Source organism: Lepisosteus oculatus, chromosome 7 (assembly GCF_040954835.1).
Source record: "Lepisosteus oculatus isolate fLepOcu1 chromosome 7, fLepOcu1.hap2, whole genome shotgun sequence".
In the NCBI taxonomy this organism is placed as follows: Eukaryota; Metazoa; Chordata; class Actinopteri; order Semionotiformes; family Lepisosteidae; genus Lepisosteus; species Lepisosteus oculatus.
The window spans coordinates 24080247-24096787 of NC_090702.1; the positions used below are offsets into that span (position 1 = coordinate 24080247).

Below are 16541 nucleotides of genomic sequence, written 5' to 3' on the forward strand. Positions count from 1 at the left end.
GATTCCTCTAACGTGGGATAAGACCCGGCATCCTTCCAGCCACAGGCACAGATCCTTAGCCACAGAGCCACCGCAGCGCCCACAGTGGCATTTATGAAAATTGGTATTAATTTCTCCTTAAATACAGAAGGCTGAGTAATCCCAATTGGCTTAACTCTTGCTCAGAGTGTAGGCTGACTCCCAAGGCCTGGTTGTTGCTTGAGTACAACAGGATAACTTAGCCTGGGATTCTGATAGTGCTGCCTGGGTTGGGGTGGAGAGGCTGTGTTTGAAAATACAATAATATTATCATGTTGTTATTACATTATCATACTGTATAATATTATAATTATAATACAATAATACAATGTATTATTGTATTGTGATAATACAAGTTATTGTAGTTCTGATGAATTGTATAACAGACTTCCAATATATGTTTGTAATCCCTTTGAGTAGAAAATGTTTCAGTGCTTGGCATTAAGATGGTCCTAGTGAAGACATTTGACTTACAGAAAACCTGTTACCATTCCCAAAAGATTTAACCACCAAGCATGAACTCTATGGTGCACTAGGAAAATGCACTTTCGGTATTAGGAAAGAAGAGTCATGTAAAAGTAATCATAAGAAATGTACATCTTGCTAATATACAACCAGCTATAAGATATTAATGGTGAATCAATATACATCATTGAGATGTCTACTTTACATATTATAATAACATAATTTATCTTGCAGTATTGTGATAAATGATTCATTCTTGCCGGCTATAAATCTGTGATTAATTCTCTCCTGATCATTGGATTCTAGTTCTGCTAGTTGTAAAATAAATCCTGTTTGCAGAGTTGCATAAAAGGTAAAAGCTGCTTCTCATGTAAAATCTGAAGTGAAAAGGATCATAGAAGGGCTTGCTGCTGAATTTTTTATGCATGTGCAACTGCTGGATTGAGGAAGCCATTTAGCTGAAGTTCTGCAGGCAGTGTAGTCAATACAAACTGGATTTGTCACCTACATGCCATGTTGGTACTGTGGCTTCATGCAGGGTGACGTACAAGGATGGGTACACATTTAGATCTTAAAAGTTAGACCATGAAAAGTTGATTTTTGCAATTAATAAAACATGTAGCACTATTTCCTAACTTGTAATATCTCATGGTTCAATAAATGATAAAATGAAAGTAAAGATTCGATAAATGTGCAAGTATAAATATTTTAATGTATCACTTTGTTACACATAGCAGATAAAACTGTCATGTCACTTTTTGAGACTAGCTCTCCACTAATTGAAAATGTTAAAAATCCACATGCTGTAGTTTTTGTTCAGCAATAAACACATTGACTAATACATCCTACAGGAGCCCCTTTAAGAAAACATTTTTATGTTTCCTCTTCCCTTGTGTTCAGTCATGCTCGAACATCTTCAACATCACAGTTTGGAATTTGTGGTGAGTGTAAAATACGGTCAATCCTAGTGTCTTGCATAAATGACAGTAGAAACATGAAATAATCACAACCCCTTCATGGCAGAAATATAAAAAGCAAAAACAGATATACTTTTAATAATTGCTGTACTTTACAGAATCCTTTTGTGTAAGAAATTAGAAAGTAAATACTGATCTTAAGTATAGAAGGTCTTGTATTATTCTGTAAAGGTCAGAGAGAATAGTATTTTTTAGAAAAGTAGACTTAAGATGGAAAAACAGCTATAGCCAAAATTTCCCGGGGTTCAGCTTTAGTTGCTACCATCATATGTAACACCTCCTTCTGAATGAATTATCATGCTTATTCATAACAGCGTCTTACAGCCTTACAGACTACTTGATGTCCTTTAGATTTAATATACATTGATCAAATTGCTCTAGAAAATATGTAAATGTGCAATGTGATTTTTTTAAAGTAACAATTTTTTCTTTAATTGATATGCCTACTGTTGGACAGAAAACATTTCCTTGATGGGGGGAAAGGTGCATAGTGGCTCTCAGTAGTTTTGTGCAGTGTACAAAAAATCTCAATCTTAGTGTGCCAGTATCCTCTCCTCCTCCCCTCACTGATCGCACCTGAATGGGAGATGATGAACAGCCAAAATCTCTCTCGAGAGACTGTGGATGTATGTGCATGTTTAATGAGAAATTGGTTCAGTTTGTGTATCTCTATTAATCTTCTCAGTATGTTGACATCACCCTCAGCCACTAGCTGTTGCTTAACTGATGCTTTGTAAGGATATTAGTAAAACGGATATTTTATCTTTCTGCTTTAAGAGCTCGAGTGAAATTGCAGACAAGTACTTCCAATGCCAAGTCATTATGAAATATTCCAGGTAGTTTTTCTTGACCACTTGATCTTCAGCTCACCTAGTTATCCCCCAGGCATCCCTGGCTTTTTGTAATCTGCATAGGAACTGTGATAAATGATGCCATCAGAAAATAAATATGTAATGAGTTTATTGGTGCAAATTAATAATTTGACACAAACTGTAAAGAAAATTCAAAATGAATGTGCGGACTACATTAAAAAGCATTTAATTGAGTGTATGAGTGGAACAATATACACATGGACAGATGTAGACAGATCCTGTAATTTGTTATTGAACCACACTCCGTAGATAACAATAGACCTACGTTTAAAATCACAAAAGGCTGAGATACTGGTGAGAGGGAGTCCTGTGTAAAAAAAAAAGAAATATGAGAGAAAAGGTTTGGAATGCCATCATGCTGTAAGATTTGACAGAGGAATTGGTCTGCTCTAATATCCCCAGCAGAAGCAATCCAAATACATCCAAGCACATTTCTCAGCAAACACAATAAATAGTGAGGCAATTCTTATAGCAAGTCAACTGAGAAACAGGAACATTTACCACAGTGCTGGTAAAATTAAAACACTGATACTCTCTTCAGTTAGGACAATCAAAGACCAATGGCTTTACAGTCATTCTAGCATGTGGTTTATCTGCACTTCATGAATTACTCCTCAGTGGCACAAGGCCATCATGAAATGTTTTAAACACGTTTGAAGTTGATTTTAAAAACTGCAAAGTTTGACTCGGGAAATGCCAGTTACATGATCAAAGCGCACAATGACATTCTTTTCATGGGCTTGTTGCACGTGATAGGCATTCATGAAAGCAGACAAGCTTATTGCCACTTTTTAAACATTGTCCAAGCTGGAGAATATGTTAAAGAAGATCTGAGAAATGCAATCAAACGGAGGCTGTACTCTACCCATAAACCCGTCTCCTGAGCCATATGCAACATAATGGAGTGGTATTCTGCTGCAGAATAACATTGCAAGCACAGTTAATTTATACCTAAAGTTTTTATCCAAGCTTCGTGGAATTAAAAAGGAAGATTTCCCCAAATACTGTGGTGTTGAAGGAGGTGAAAACATTGCAGAGGGATTTATGAGATCTGTAAACTCATTTCATTCTAATTGTGACCAACAGTATAGCAGGCAGGACAGTGACACAGTGGTTATCATTGCTGCCTCTGAGCACTGGGGCCCCGGATTCAGTAATTTTGGTAATAATAATAATAATAATAATTGCTACACTTATATAGCGCTTTTCTGGACACTCCACTCAAAGCACTTTACAGGTACTGGGGACTCCCCTCCACCACCACCAATGTGCAGCATCCACCTGGATGATGCGACGGCAGCCATAGTGCGCCAGAACGCTCACCACACATCAGCGATCAGTGGGGAGGAGAGCAGAGTAATAAAGCCAATTTATAGAGGGGGATTGTTAGGAGGCCATGATTGATAAAGGCCGATGGGAAATTTGGCCAGGACGCCGGGGTACACCCCTACTCTTTTCGAGAAACACCCTGGGATTTTTAATGACCACAGAGAGTCAGGACCTCGATTTTACGTCTCATCCGAAGGACGGCGCCTGTTTACAGTATAGTGTCCCCATCACTACACTGGGGCATTAGAACCCACATGGACCGCAGGGTGAGCACCCCCTGCTGGCCCCACTAACACCTCTTCCAGCAGCAACCTTAGTTTTTCCCAGGAGGTCTCCCATCCAGGTACTGACCAGGCTCACACCTGCTGAGCTTCAGTGGGCTGCCAGTTGTAAGTTGCAGGGTGACATGGCTGCTGGCATGATATGGCATGATATGGCATGATATGGCATGATATGGCTGCTGGCACGGGTACAGTCTGTGAAGGGTTTCTATGTTCTCCCCGTGTTCACATTGGTTTCCTCCAGGTGCTCCAGTTTCCTCCTACATTACATAGACGTACCGGTAGGTTAATTGGATTCTGGGAATTTTGGCCCTGGTTTGAATGTGTTTGTATCTGTGTGGTCCTGCAGTGGACTGCCGTCCTGTCCAGAGTGCATCCTTCCTTGTACGTGCTTGCTGAGATTGGCTCCGGCTCCCCTGTGACCCTGCAATGGACAAAACCGTTAGAAAATGAAGAGTACCTGCAGGAGACTAGTTTTTTGAAAATGCAGTTAGCACCTCAAGAGCTAAGCCAGGGTCCCCCAACTCCCCATTTGGCCTTTCATGTTTAGATTTTCACACAGTCAACATTTATCCATGAAAGAATAATGGATAAACCAACTGACAATGCTGAAATTTTAACAACAAACCATAACCCGGTGGACACTTCCATTGAACTGAAAGTGACATTTCTGTCAAATGGCTTTTATTTTGGTTTATAATCATTTGATTTGGACTACTGCAGCTTAATTGTTGTGCACTTATTTGTGAATTTATTGCACAATTTTTGCATCTTTACAAGCAAATAAATAGTATTCTGTTGATATTCTGTTCTAATTTACTGCTACATTTCTGCGATATTGTTGAATACATTGGCCACATGACTATCAATTGCCATACTCAAAGCTGCTATATGCTTTTGCATGTAAAATGTAAGACTGAGGTGATTAAACCACCATTATGGGTTACAATACAGGTTAGAAAATTAGTCAAGGAAAAACACCTTGTGCTCTTTGTCTGCCAGCTAGAGAAATGTGTCTGATTTACAGCTATTAAATGGCTTTGCGGCTTCATGTTATGTCAGCACTCTTTTGTATTTTCAGTTTGAATGTAAATGTTTATTTAATTAGTAGGTTGAGTAGTACAATACATTTAGAGAAAGTAGCAAGAATTTGAGTGAAATTATCTTGCCACCACTGATCTGTGTGCAAGTTGGAGAAGTGAGTCCTCTCCTAAACTGAGAAATAAAGAGAAGTTAAACAGATATTCTTTCTCACAGTGCATAGATTAGCAGGCATAATATGAATGTTTGACTTTGCAAAATTTGGCATTGAAGTCAGCAAGTGATTTAGTTGGCTATTGACAGACAGATACAGCAATTTGAGCTCAGCAACTTTGATGATGGACTTCTTTGCATAATTAGGATCTCTAGCATATCAGCTGATGTAGGAATATTGAAAATAGTTTCCTGGAAGGTTTGAAATGTATGAATGATCTCATTTAAAGGCGGTTTAACACCTTAGAAAATAATTGAGTGAGGTTTCAAGCGGAATAGTTATTGCTATATTTTATATATTGTTATTTTAAGTATGGCTTCATGGCAGCTACCTGGGGAATACTGAGTGAGGTCACATGGCTTATTTAATTTTCTGCAAAAAGTTTGCTATCAGAAATAAACAGGAAATAGCTAGAAAGACATTGAAACTAAAATTTCTTTATAACTACAATTGACAAAAGGAGACTGTCTTTTGCACCCATCACTTAACGACCTCATTTCTTCTTTGTTTGGGTTGTTCGAATTGCTTCCGTAAGATACAATGAAAGCAGGAGGCACTTGGTTGTGGAAAGTCCCAGCTATTTTGTTAAAGCCGATATCCAGGTCCGATTCTGGGGTTAATTAGCTACTAACTACCTAATGTGCTTTATGGGTTGAATGACTCCTCTCATTTGTAACATTTCTTTTATTTTAAAATAATGTCGACAGATTTGGGTGATTATAAGCTGCTGCTAAAAACTAGACTGACTTTGGTCCCCGACAATTATGCCTGTAGATAAAAATGACGTACTCTGTCCGGTGGATTTAAAAGGGAAATTCAGAGGAGTTTTACTTTCCGTTAATTTTATCGAAGTTCTTTCAGTAAATGGTGGTTGTCAAGTAGGAAAGCAGAGGTTAAGGTAGATGGAAAGCTTTAACTGGCTCACTTATGTCTTGATACTTCTTCCACTGTTTTCTGCTCTCTTTTCATCCTTCTGCTCCTTGAGTTTTGTTTACCAAATGGTCACATGGTCATTTTAAAGAATAACAGCATCATTCATTTGGGGACAGTTTACAGCCTGATTTGGTTTTCACTCAAATTAAGACAGATGTACTCTCCCTTAGGGTACAGAGTGGCTCCACAGTATCGGGGAGGGACAATAAAATCACATCACCACCTTCATACACTAGCTCACAACAATGTCACAGCAATTAGACTTGGCTATTTCAGTTGTACTGCTGCCTGGAGGGAACCTATTTCTACCAAAAGGGAAGTAATAAATATAGGCACTATAAAGATCCCCCCCCACACACACAGCTATATATATGAATTTGATTTTTGTTTAATATTGAATTCTAATTTCAAAATCATGTAATGATTTTGCACAAGGTAAAGCTGCAGTACATGGTTTTAGAATTTTTATTTTGTTGTAGGCGACTGGAAGCTGTTTTTCACCCATACTCCTACAAACTGTTTCTCAAAGCAACTATTTTAAAATGTATAATTGAGTGAGCCTTTATGCAGAATAATTACTGTTTTTTGATTGTCACTTTAAAGGTGACTTTGTTTTGTTTTATGTCTCTTATTACATCTGATAATGATTAAAATGACATATCTGTTGACAATGTGATAAAATCTGAACTTGCTCAAGATGTAGTATTAATAATAATAATAGCTTACACTTATATAGCGCTTTTCTGAACACTCCACTCAAAGCGCTATACAGGTAATGGGGATCCACTCCACCACCACCAATGTGCAGCCCCACCTGGATGATGCGACAGCAGCCATAGTGTGCCAGAACGCTCACCACACATCAGCAATTAGTGGGGAGGAGAGCAGAGTAATGAAACCAATTCATAGATGGGGATTATTAGGAGGCCATGATTGGTAAGGGCCAATGGGAAATTTGGCCAGGACGTCGGGGTACACCCCTACTCTTCTCGAGAAGGGCCCTGGGATTTTTAATGACCACAGAGAGTCAGGACCTCGGTTTTACGTCTCATCCGAAGGACGGCGCCAGCTCACAGTATAGTGTCCCCATCACTATACTGGGGCATTAGGACCCACATGGGCCGCAGGGTGAGCGCTCTTCCAGCAGCAACCTTAGTTTTTCCCAGGAGGTCTCCCATCCAGGTACTGACCAGGCTCACACCTGCTTAGCTTCAGTGGGCTACCAGTTGTGAGTTGCAGGGTGATATGGCTGCTGGCTTTGTAACTACGTAACTATGTATGGCTATGTAACTTTATAAACAACCTTTGTTTACTTTTTCTATATTAAAATTGATTATTGCACTCAGTATGCGTTTCCTTTTCATCGCCATCTCATCTTAGAGACAGTGTTCCAGACTCAAAATCAGAATTATTCTGCATCTGTAATCTCCTCACAGACGGTGCTTAAACTATTAAAGAAGCGTTTTTTCCCTTTTGATAAGGAGCATTCTTTATTTTGATACTGTATATTGAGACCCTTTTCAAGTGCAAATGAAATAACATTTAGGTGCAAGTCTGAAGATTCTCCTTTTGAAAATTCCTTGAATATATTTCTTCTCTTTCCTGCCTTTATGAAGAAAAAAAGCTGCATTTTTTCCCCTTCCCTTAAAATGTTAAGCCTTTAGTCACTACAATGATTATCCTGTGTTGATAGCATTTAAAGGCATGAGTCTCTCTGCTGCAAGTCCTGCCAATATTCTCTCAGATGCACAGAATTAATGAAAGAGTTGTTGAGGAAGTGGAAATAAATTACATTTGGATGTGATTGCTGAGGTAATAATATTTTAAAGTAATGCTGTAGTGTTTTTTAAATACATATTTGGATATAGCATTAATTTTGCAGTTGACTTGCACAGCTAACAGTAAGTCCCATGTTACTCTCTCTGGGCATGAGATGCAGAAAGCCATTGTTTGCATAGCAAGATAATTGATCTGACATGAAATCTACAGACATCAGCAGCAAGCACAGCAGAGAGTGCTACACAGAGGTGAATGTGCTGTAAAATGGGATTATGAATAAGAAACAAAAGCTGTCCATACACAACGTTGGTAACAATTTTTATCAAGGTCTAGTTTTATTTTGACATCATAATTGTTTAGATGACACAACTGTAATTTTAAGATCTCGGCTTCATTTTGGGTCTGAATGCGAATGTTACTGAGGTTTCAGCAAACCCACCTTCAGATAACTTGGGCGAGTGTCATCACAACAGCTGGAGGGCAGATCTGTAAATGTTGTTGGAAGAGATTCGGTATCATCAGTGAAATCGCGAGGGATGAGAGAACAGGGTTGTCCACTCGCCATATAGCTGCTGTTATTCTTTCTCACAGTTTGATCAAACCCTGGAGGAAAGTCAAAGTTTTTTCACTGATGCTCTGTCACAGAGTTGGTCTACCCCATTTAAATGTGCATCTTCTTGGACACATTTAGGGTAGTTAAAATTCCAAGGGAGTAAAATGACTTCCATTAAATTTCCTTTAAACTCAGTTTAGCAGCAGCTGTGGGGCAGTAATAAAACTGTAAAAAAGTTAGTTCTTAATCCCTTGGACCACATCACAGATTATTCCTACGCTGAAATCTCTAATAAATGGCTGCAGAACTGTTATGGAGCTTATGCACCATGTTTAGACATCAGCTATTTTATTTTTGCAAAATTCAGCTAATGCCTTGTGGACAGCAATTTTTTTCAAATTTTTGGTTACAAAGATTGGGGACACTGTTGAAAAGAGTCTAATGCCAGCTGCTAAATCCAACTCAGATATTTGATGCATGAAACGTAGGACTGCAGACTTTTTATAGCCTGAAATAAATCACATTAAACAACTGATGGTGATGAACAGATTGTCTTAAAGATTGATTCAATTAAGATGATAAGGGGAACAAACGTATCTGATATTAGGTTTAAGACTGGAAAACAAAATCCTCAGGGTCTTGATGAGGTAAATTGGAACAAAATAAGCAGCTAGTTTCTTTCTTCGCTTTATGGCTTCTGTCATGTTCTGTCATCCTGGGAACCTTAGTCTTTGTAGTGCAATGCCCATTCACCAGTTAACAGAAAGCCACTTGGCTATTTGAGTGATGTAGACTTGATATTCTTAATGTGAGGGTGAAATGCAGCTGTGTTTGAGTTTTACAAGTTTTAATGGTTGCTTTTCAAACACTGGAACTTCAGTATTTGGGAAATGTAGCCACTTACCCTACCTTTTCTTAAACTTCTTTTGCATTTAGACATGTATTTTAAAATACCCTTAAACAATCTGGCTGACATTGCCTATGGAAAAAGGCAAATTACTAATCTGCCTGTTGATTGCACCTTTAAAAAAATTGAATACATTTTATACTTCTAGTAGGTGGCTTTTTAAAAATACTCATTATTGATCAGTTTAGACTGTTGTTAAAGGAATAAAAACGTAATTAATTTGATTAAACTTTAATGTATTAGACTTGCAGATTTTATTTTCTTTGTTATCTCCTTTGCAGAGCTACTCTTAACATGTTTTGGTCAGTACCCCTGGTACAAAACAAGGCTTGGAGTTTTCATTTTCTTTTTCTCCCTCCCACATCAATTTTCAGTTCAATAAACTGTTGTTTTGAGCCTTAAGTGATTTCAAATTGGTTTCCAGAATGTTCTTATCTGGTCCTGCTTGATCTTGGCTGCAGTGTTTTCCTGAAATGTATCTCTGTTAATTTGCTTTTTTTTTGTAGGGGCAGTTTAATGTTGGGCAGAACTATTTTTAAAGCTTCAGTGCAAACTTTAACCCCATTTTTATTGGTCTTATCTTTCAGTAGTAGTTTATACCAATTTTCTGAAGTTGAGCATATTTGTTTTTTTTTTCTCATTCCTATTTCTGCTCCATCTTGAATGGCATTTTGAAGAAAAACCAAGGGATAGTGAAAGATGTGGAAAGTGTCATACTGCATATTACATAAGAAATAATGCTTTCAGTAAAGCCAAACTTAAACAGGATAGGCACAACTTGAAGTACAGTAGATGGTGCATAGTTTACATTAAAAAGCATTTACATGAAAAATCATTGTACATTTGTAAATGTTCAACAAGAATATATTATTGTCACTAAAAATAAATGCAGAATGAAATGTTATGATTTTCTGAAGGATTCTGCATACAGTCACTTTCTAATGTATCTCTTTGGTAGTTCTTTTTAAAAAATCACCTTTACTGACAATGAGAAGCACTTCTAATGGTTGTAATGGTTTCAAAATAACCTTTAAGTGTTGGAATTGTAAGACCATAATTGTCAAGCGAGCCCTGCTATGGAAGATGATCCCTTATCCAAGTGGTAATTGTAAGTTATAAAAGAGAATTATAAAGATCCCTTTCTATTTGTCACTGACCGTGTGGGACAAAAGCAACTTTTTGATTGATTAACAAGGGACAGAATGTGCACCCTATATTTGCTAGCCTTGTTCTGTACAGCTTAATGTAATATAAAAAGAGGAAGACTCCTTCTTCACCCCCCTCTCCCATTACATTGGTCATTAGCAATTATGAATGTGTTGAAATGTTTGTAATATGGTGATTGATTTTGGGTGGAATGCGATAGAATAAAAGGCTTGAAAACCTCTAGGAATGGTGTTACTTCCGTCACCCACTGTACATAGTTTTACATAGAAATAGATTTTACGTACTGGAGATGTACATATAGTAGTACTGTATATAGATTTACATAGGAATAGGACTGGTGAAGGCAACTTAACTGTTACTTTCCTGTTGCCTTCATCCTACTGTATGTGACTCTCAAGGGTCACATAAATGTGTGGTACTATAAGGGGCATTATTGTAAGTCCTAGAAATGCAATCAGCTTTTTTTAAGTTCTAGATTTGCAGTAAACTTTTCCGTAATGTTTCTGTACGTAAGCCTCTCAGATTGTAAAAGGTTTTCATGTGTCTTCTCTTAGAGCTGTGCAGAACACTAAGCAACACATCAAATATCTCAGTTACATACAGTAGAATTTGGAAAGAAGAAAAATACCTGTAAACCTATGGACACCAATTTGGCAACCCTTTGACCAGTGAAGGTTCGGTTATTTTCAAAACAAAACAAAAAATAAAAGCTTTTGCTCTTAGATACTGCGCGACGTTTCATTTGAACAGCGGACCCAGAGCTTTGATGGTAATAAAAGGAGTGAGAGGCTGAAATGCAAAGCTTTGCTTTGCATTGATATTCAGGAAGTGCAGCATGGCCCTCCGGTAATGCAAATATTGTACAAGTGGAGTTAAATGTATGCTCCAGATTCCCTTGCCTTGAATTGGCTGGATAATGCTTTTAACACATGAAAGCAATCCACTCTTTTTCATTACTCGCCTCTTTGCCCCCTCTTTTTTAGGTTAACTGCTTTCTTTTCAGCTTGAAGTCGTGCTGCACACGTGCTTTTTCTTGGCATTCGTTGTTTTCGGTGAGGAAAGCCTGTGATTAAGGAGATTAAGAAATGATCCACAAGTTGTGCAGTTTCTTTCTGGCATCAGTGAAAGTTGATGTTCTTTCTGCAGATTTGCATCATCTTCTCCTTCAGGCTTAGACTTCTTTAAGAAAGCCTTTTTACAGCCAAGCAGATGTTTATTTTTTCTTCCCGTGCAGTCTTCCACTGTCTATGGGGCAAAGAGATGACTATAATGCATTTTGATGTCCTGAACCACCAACAGCACATCAGTTCTCTCAGTGCTGTTTGAGCAGGCACTGCGGATTTTCATGAACAATGATTTGTAATGTAAAATAAAGCAGCAAGTACTATTCTCTGCACTACAGATCTAATGTATTAACTGGTATAATAAATACACTTCAAGGGAATAGCACTGTTTCAAAGCAGTTTCAGAGGGAAAAACAGCAATCCATTTTAGTGTATAAGGCTTATTTGGAGACTGCTTCTTCCTCACAGTCTGCCATGTACTGTATTGAAGCAATTCTCTGCTGGTCATGAACTGAGCTCTTTGATATGTGTGTCTGTAGTTAGTCAAAGTAGAAGCATAGGTTATGTCTAATGTTTTGCCAACACCCATGAAAACCCCAATGAGATGCGGTCCGTCTTGATTCTTCAACCGAGACAGAATGCATTTGTTGTTTCAAAAGGATGGAAAAGGTCAGAGAAATTACCAGTTCTGTCTTCCTTTTGGTGCAGACTTCAGGTGGACATAAACCTCACCTGTGCAGTTTCAGCACCTCGTCTGGATCCTATTCATTAAAGATTAGTCATATTAACTTCACAGCCACTTGCTACTCACTCATAGTGGTGTGGTGATAGTCAATATCAGCAAGGAGAGCTGGAAACGACCGTTCTCCATCTTTCAAGATATCAAACCAAATTTTGCATTACTACACTTGGTAAATTATGTTCATGCATACACCGTGCCAAGTGTTTGTTTTCAAATTTTAACATATTGACTGGATAAGAGATTAACGTGTATCTTCAGTCATGTATGAACCATACTGCAAATTTACCACAAATGATGTCCCAAAACTAGTGAGTATTATAGAACAAATAAAAGTAACAGCCCAACCTGATGTTTAGTCATACCTATTAATTTCTGCTTACACAGTGTTAGTAGGCCTAATAAAAAAATAGAACTGTTTCTGTTCATATATCTGGCACAACAGATTACTTCAGGTGTCATTCAAAATAATTGGGGTGAAGTAAATGCGTTTCGCATCAGTCTGCATATTTTTTATTGCTGAGATCTGTTGGATAGTTTAGTAAAACTATATTTTTGGATTGTAGGCTAATTATAATCAACTTGGAATATTAATGGGTATGATCATTAGGAAAAATTGTGAATTATAGATTGTAGTTACAGGATTCAGATTATGGGATGGTGCCTCATTATCTTTAGGACTGGAAATAGTGTAGAAAGAAAATCAAGAAACCTCGTCTTTCAGTTAGTATTTTACAGGGTCTTGGTACATTATATAGCAAATTCAGGCTTCAGGCTTAAAGTTGTTTAATTGTACAAGGAACACGTACTTAGATTGTACAAACTAATTCTAAAAATAGGTATGCCTGGCAGCATATTACTCTGTTATAGAAGAAGTTTTTGAATGCCAGTCTTCTGGCAATTATCCTTCTCCATTGAAACTGGCATTCCAGTGACAGTGTTTTCTTCACATCCATTTTAAAGATATTCTGGTTATAAAAGGACGCTGTAAAAGTAATGAATATGATAAACCAATTAATAGAGTGGTCCTGTTGTGGCAAAGTGCCTTTACAGTGATGTTTCCATTTAATAGACCCTTCATGGCCTGTATGAGCTGGAATATTCTGGAATTCTGCAGGAGGGATGCGGCACCATTCTTCCACAAGAAAGTGAATCAACTTATCTCTGGTTGATGGGTACGGAAAACGCAGTTTCAGGTGTTCCAGAATCTACTCGGAGTGCTTGACTGGGTTCAGACTGAGCAAGTCATGACATGTAGAGAACATCAGGGTCGGGCTCATCAAACCACTGGGTGACCACGTGCGCTCTGTGGGTGGGATCATTGTCACCCTGGAGACACCCTTCCTGCCAGCAAAGAAATGCTGCAACACTGAGTGAAGATGATCACTCAGTAGCATTGACCTTACCTTCTAAGGGAATGAGAACAACCAGAACACTCCAGGAAAATGCGTCCCACAACATAACAGTGCCACAAGAACACTTCACTGCTGAAAGACTCAGGGCTGAAGGGATTTTTGGTTTGGTACCACACATACTTTCATCTTTTTAGTGAACATTTGGTGAAAGATGATTCATCCGTCTCATTTCTCCACTGCTTGGCGGTCCATTGCCTGAGCTCTTTGCACCACGGGACTCACAAACATGCATTGTTCGGTGTGATAAGAAGTTTGCACACTGTAGCCTGACTATAGTGTGGAACTCTGTCGGGCTCTTGGTGACATATTTTTGATGAACCTGGCTGCTCTTGTCCAGGTTGAACTTTTGAGGTCAATTCATCTGTAGTCACTTGTATACATCATGTATTGCACTTTGAATTATCATGGATGCTTGTCTGCCCACTGTTGGCCTTTGCTGATGGAGTCTTTCCCCCAAAGTTCCATGTTTACATCGCCTTAAGCTGCTTCTCATGAAGCAAACTGAGCCGTTTTGGCCACTGAAGCTCCTGCCAAACATGCCCCAATAATTACTCCTCTTTCAAAGTATTTGTTTTCTTTATAAAAGTATTTAAACACAAAAACAGTAACTATCTCTATTTGCAAATATCTTTAGGAAAAACTGTGACCATAAAACTAAACTGCTTTTGTACCTGTTAGACATCAATCCACAAATAATTGCATAAATATACAAAGATCCATATTTATTCCATGCAAAAAAAAGCAAACAGGAATGTTTTTTGAGGACATCATTTGACACCAAGGTCAAACAGCAAGGCTGGTGCTCCAGTTATCCCCCCCCCCATGTCTATTGCTAACTCTAACATCCTGCTCGCTTGGAAGGATTATATTCTGTCTCACCAGAATTGACCTTGAGTGTGCCATTTTCCAAGCTGTCAGCACCATCTATAGTTTGTCAAACTGCTCCTCAGCCAGTCCTTCCTGACGCAAACCAAACAGCTGTAGTGTCGCCGACTAACTCCCGTCTCTCAGGATTAAGTCCACAAATGGCCCTACTGTTGTCCGGAACTTCGTGTCCACCACACATTCCAGGAACAGGTGAAGAGCAGTTTCTTCTGCCCCTTCACAGCCCTCCACAGGGCGTCTCCATGATTCTGTCCGTAACTGCTCAGACCAAGAGAACGTCACGCACCTCCAACCAGGTCACATCCTTATGCTGACTTGGCAAAGCGTTCTCTTACCACAACCCCCTTGATAGGACATATAATCTCTTTTGTCTTATAAAAAAAAGACAGAATCTTTTATTGCCCATTAAAAGATTTCTGTCTAAGTCCTTTAAACCATTCTTGTCAAATCAAAAATTCTTTAAAAATGCATTATAAAATAGGAACAGATAGAGTAATTTTTAAATGGTTGTGAAAAAAGAACCATAAAAAACACCTCAATGTCACGCCCTCTACTTTAAGAAAAAAACTTCTTTACACATAAATAAAGACAGTCTCTACCCTTCCATTTTGGTCTTTATATGACTTTTAAATATTTCCCATTTTGCATTCTAAAAGAAACAAAAAGCATAAGTTTTGAAACTTTGACAGATCCACTCTTCTTGCGAGTAAACTGCCAAATCCAAACTCACCACTTCCTCACCTCCCATTATAACACCATAACACATTATTTCATTTTTAATTCCTACAAATGAAAAATACTTGTTAGAGAACCAATCATAAATCAACATTTCTAGACCTACATTTCCTAATGCCAACCAAATATTTGTTTCGCAGAACAGACAGTATCTTTTACAAATATCAAGCTGTCCCTTATCCTCTGTTCTGGCACTGCACAGGTTTGATCTGTATGTAGATCATTCCCCCAAAAAGCTTTTTTGCATTCTTAAAGCTAAAACCATAAATTGGGTAAAATCAGTTTGAAAAGTTTCCCATCTTGTCTCATTCCCCTTTCTTGTAAATTAGAGATACTATACCTAGCTGTAAGCTCTCTGGCAAAACACTTTCCTTTTCGCTGTCCTTCAGAAGTCGCAAAGGACCCGTGCTTGCCGAATCCCAGAATTTCCTATACAATTCCATTGGCAGTCAGCCACTTCCAGGAGTTTCCCCCCTAAAAATCTTCAATGCTTTTTTCCTGCTCATCAAAAGAAAACTCTTTTTCAAGATTCTCATCCACCTTTACCGTTGTCATCATATCCCACAACATTTTCCATCTGAGTCAAATAAAAATCATTATAAGTCTTCCTCTGTCTGCAACCACCAATGTCCACACGCCCCACCTGGATGATGTGACGGCAGCCAAAGTGCACCAATGCACTCGCCACACATCAGCTGTCACTGGGGAGGAGAGCAGAGTAATGAGGCCAATTTATAGATGGGGATTATTATGTGGCCATGATTGCGAAAGCCAGGGTGGAAATGTGGGGTTAACGCCCCTACTCTTTTTGAGAATCACCATGTGGTGATTAAATGGCCATGGGGAGCCGGGACTTCAGTTTTATGTGTCTGGTCTCTCATCCAGTTACTGGCCCGACTCACACCTGTTTAGTTTGGGTGGAATTGGGTGGAATTGCCAGTTGTGAGTTGCAGGTTGATTATAGCTGTTGGCTTTATCCAGTATTTAAACTGAAATTTTAAATACTTCTCTCTCTTCTAATGTTTTTTCTATTTATAAAACATTATAATCTTCTTTCTTTCCTCATGCACTTTCCTAGGTGCCTTTTATATTTCTCATATTTCTTTTGCTATCTATTAAGATAGCATTGCAACATTTTTTTCTATCCTCCACCTTATGCTCTTTTTG

At 38.3% G+C, this 16541-nt stretch overlaps 1 protein-coding gene across 3 annotated transcripts in view; it reads left to right on the top strand.

The window, feature by feature from the left end:
* The window catches only part of grip1 (glutamate receptor interacting protein 1), a 305230-nt gene that overhangs the window by 23396 nt on the left and 265293 nt on the right, over positions 1–16541 (top strand). The window lies entirely within an intron of this gene.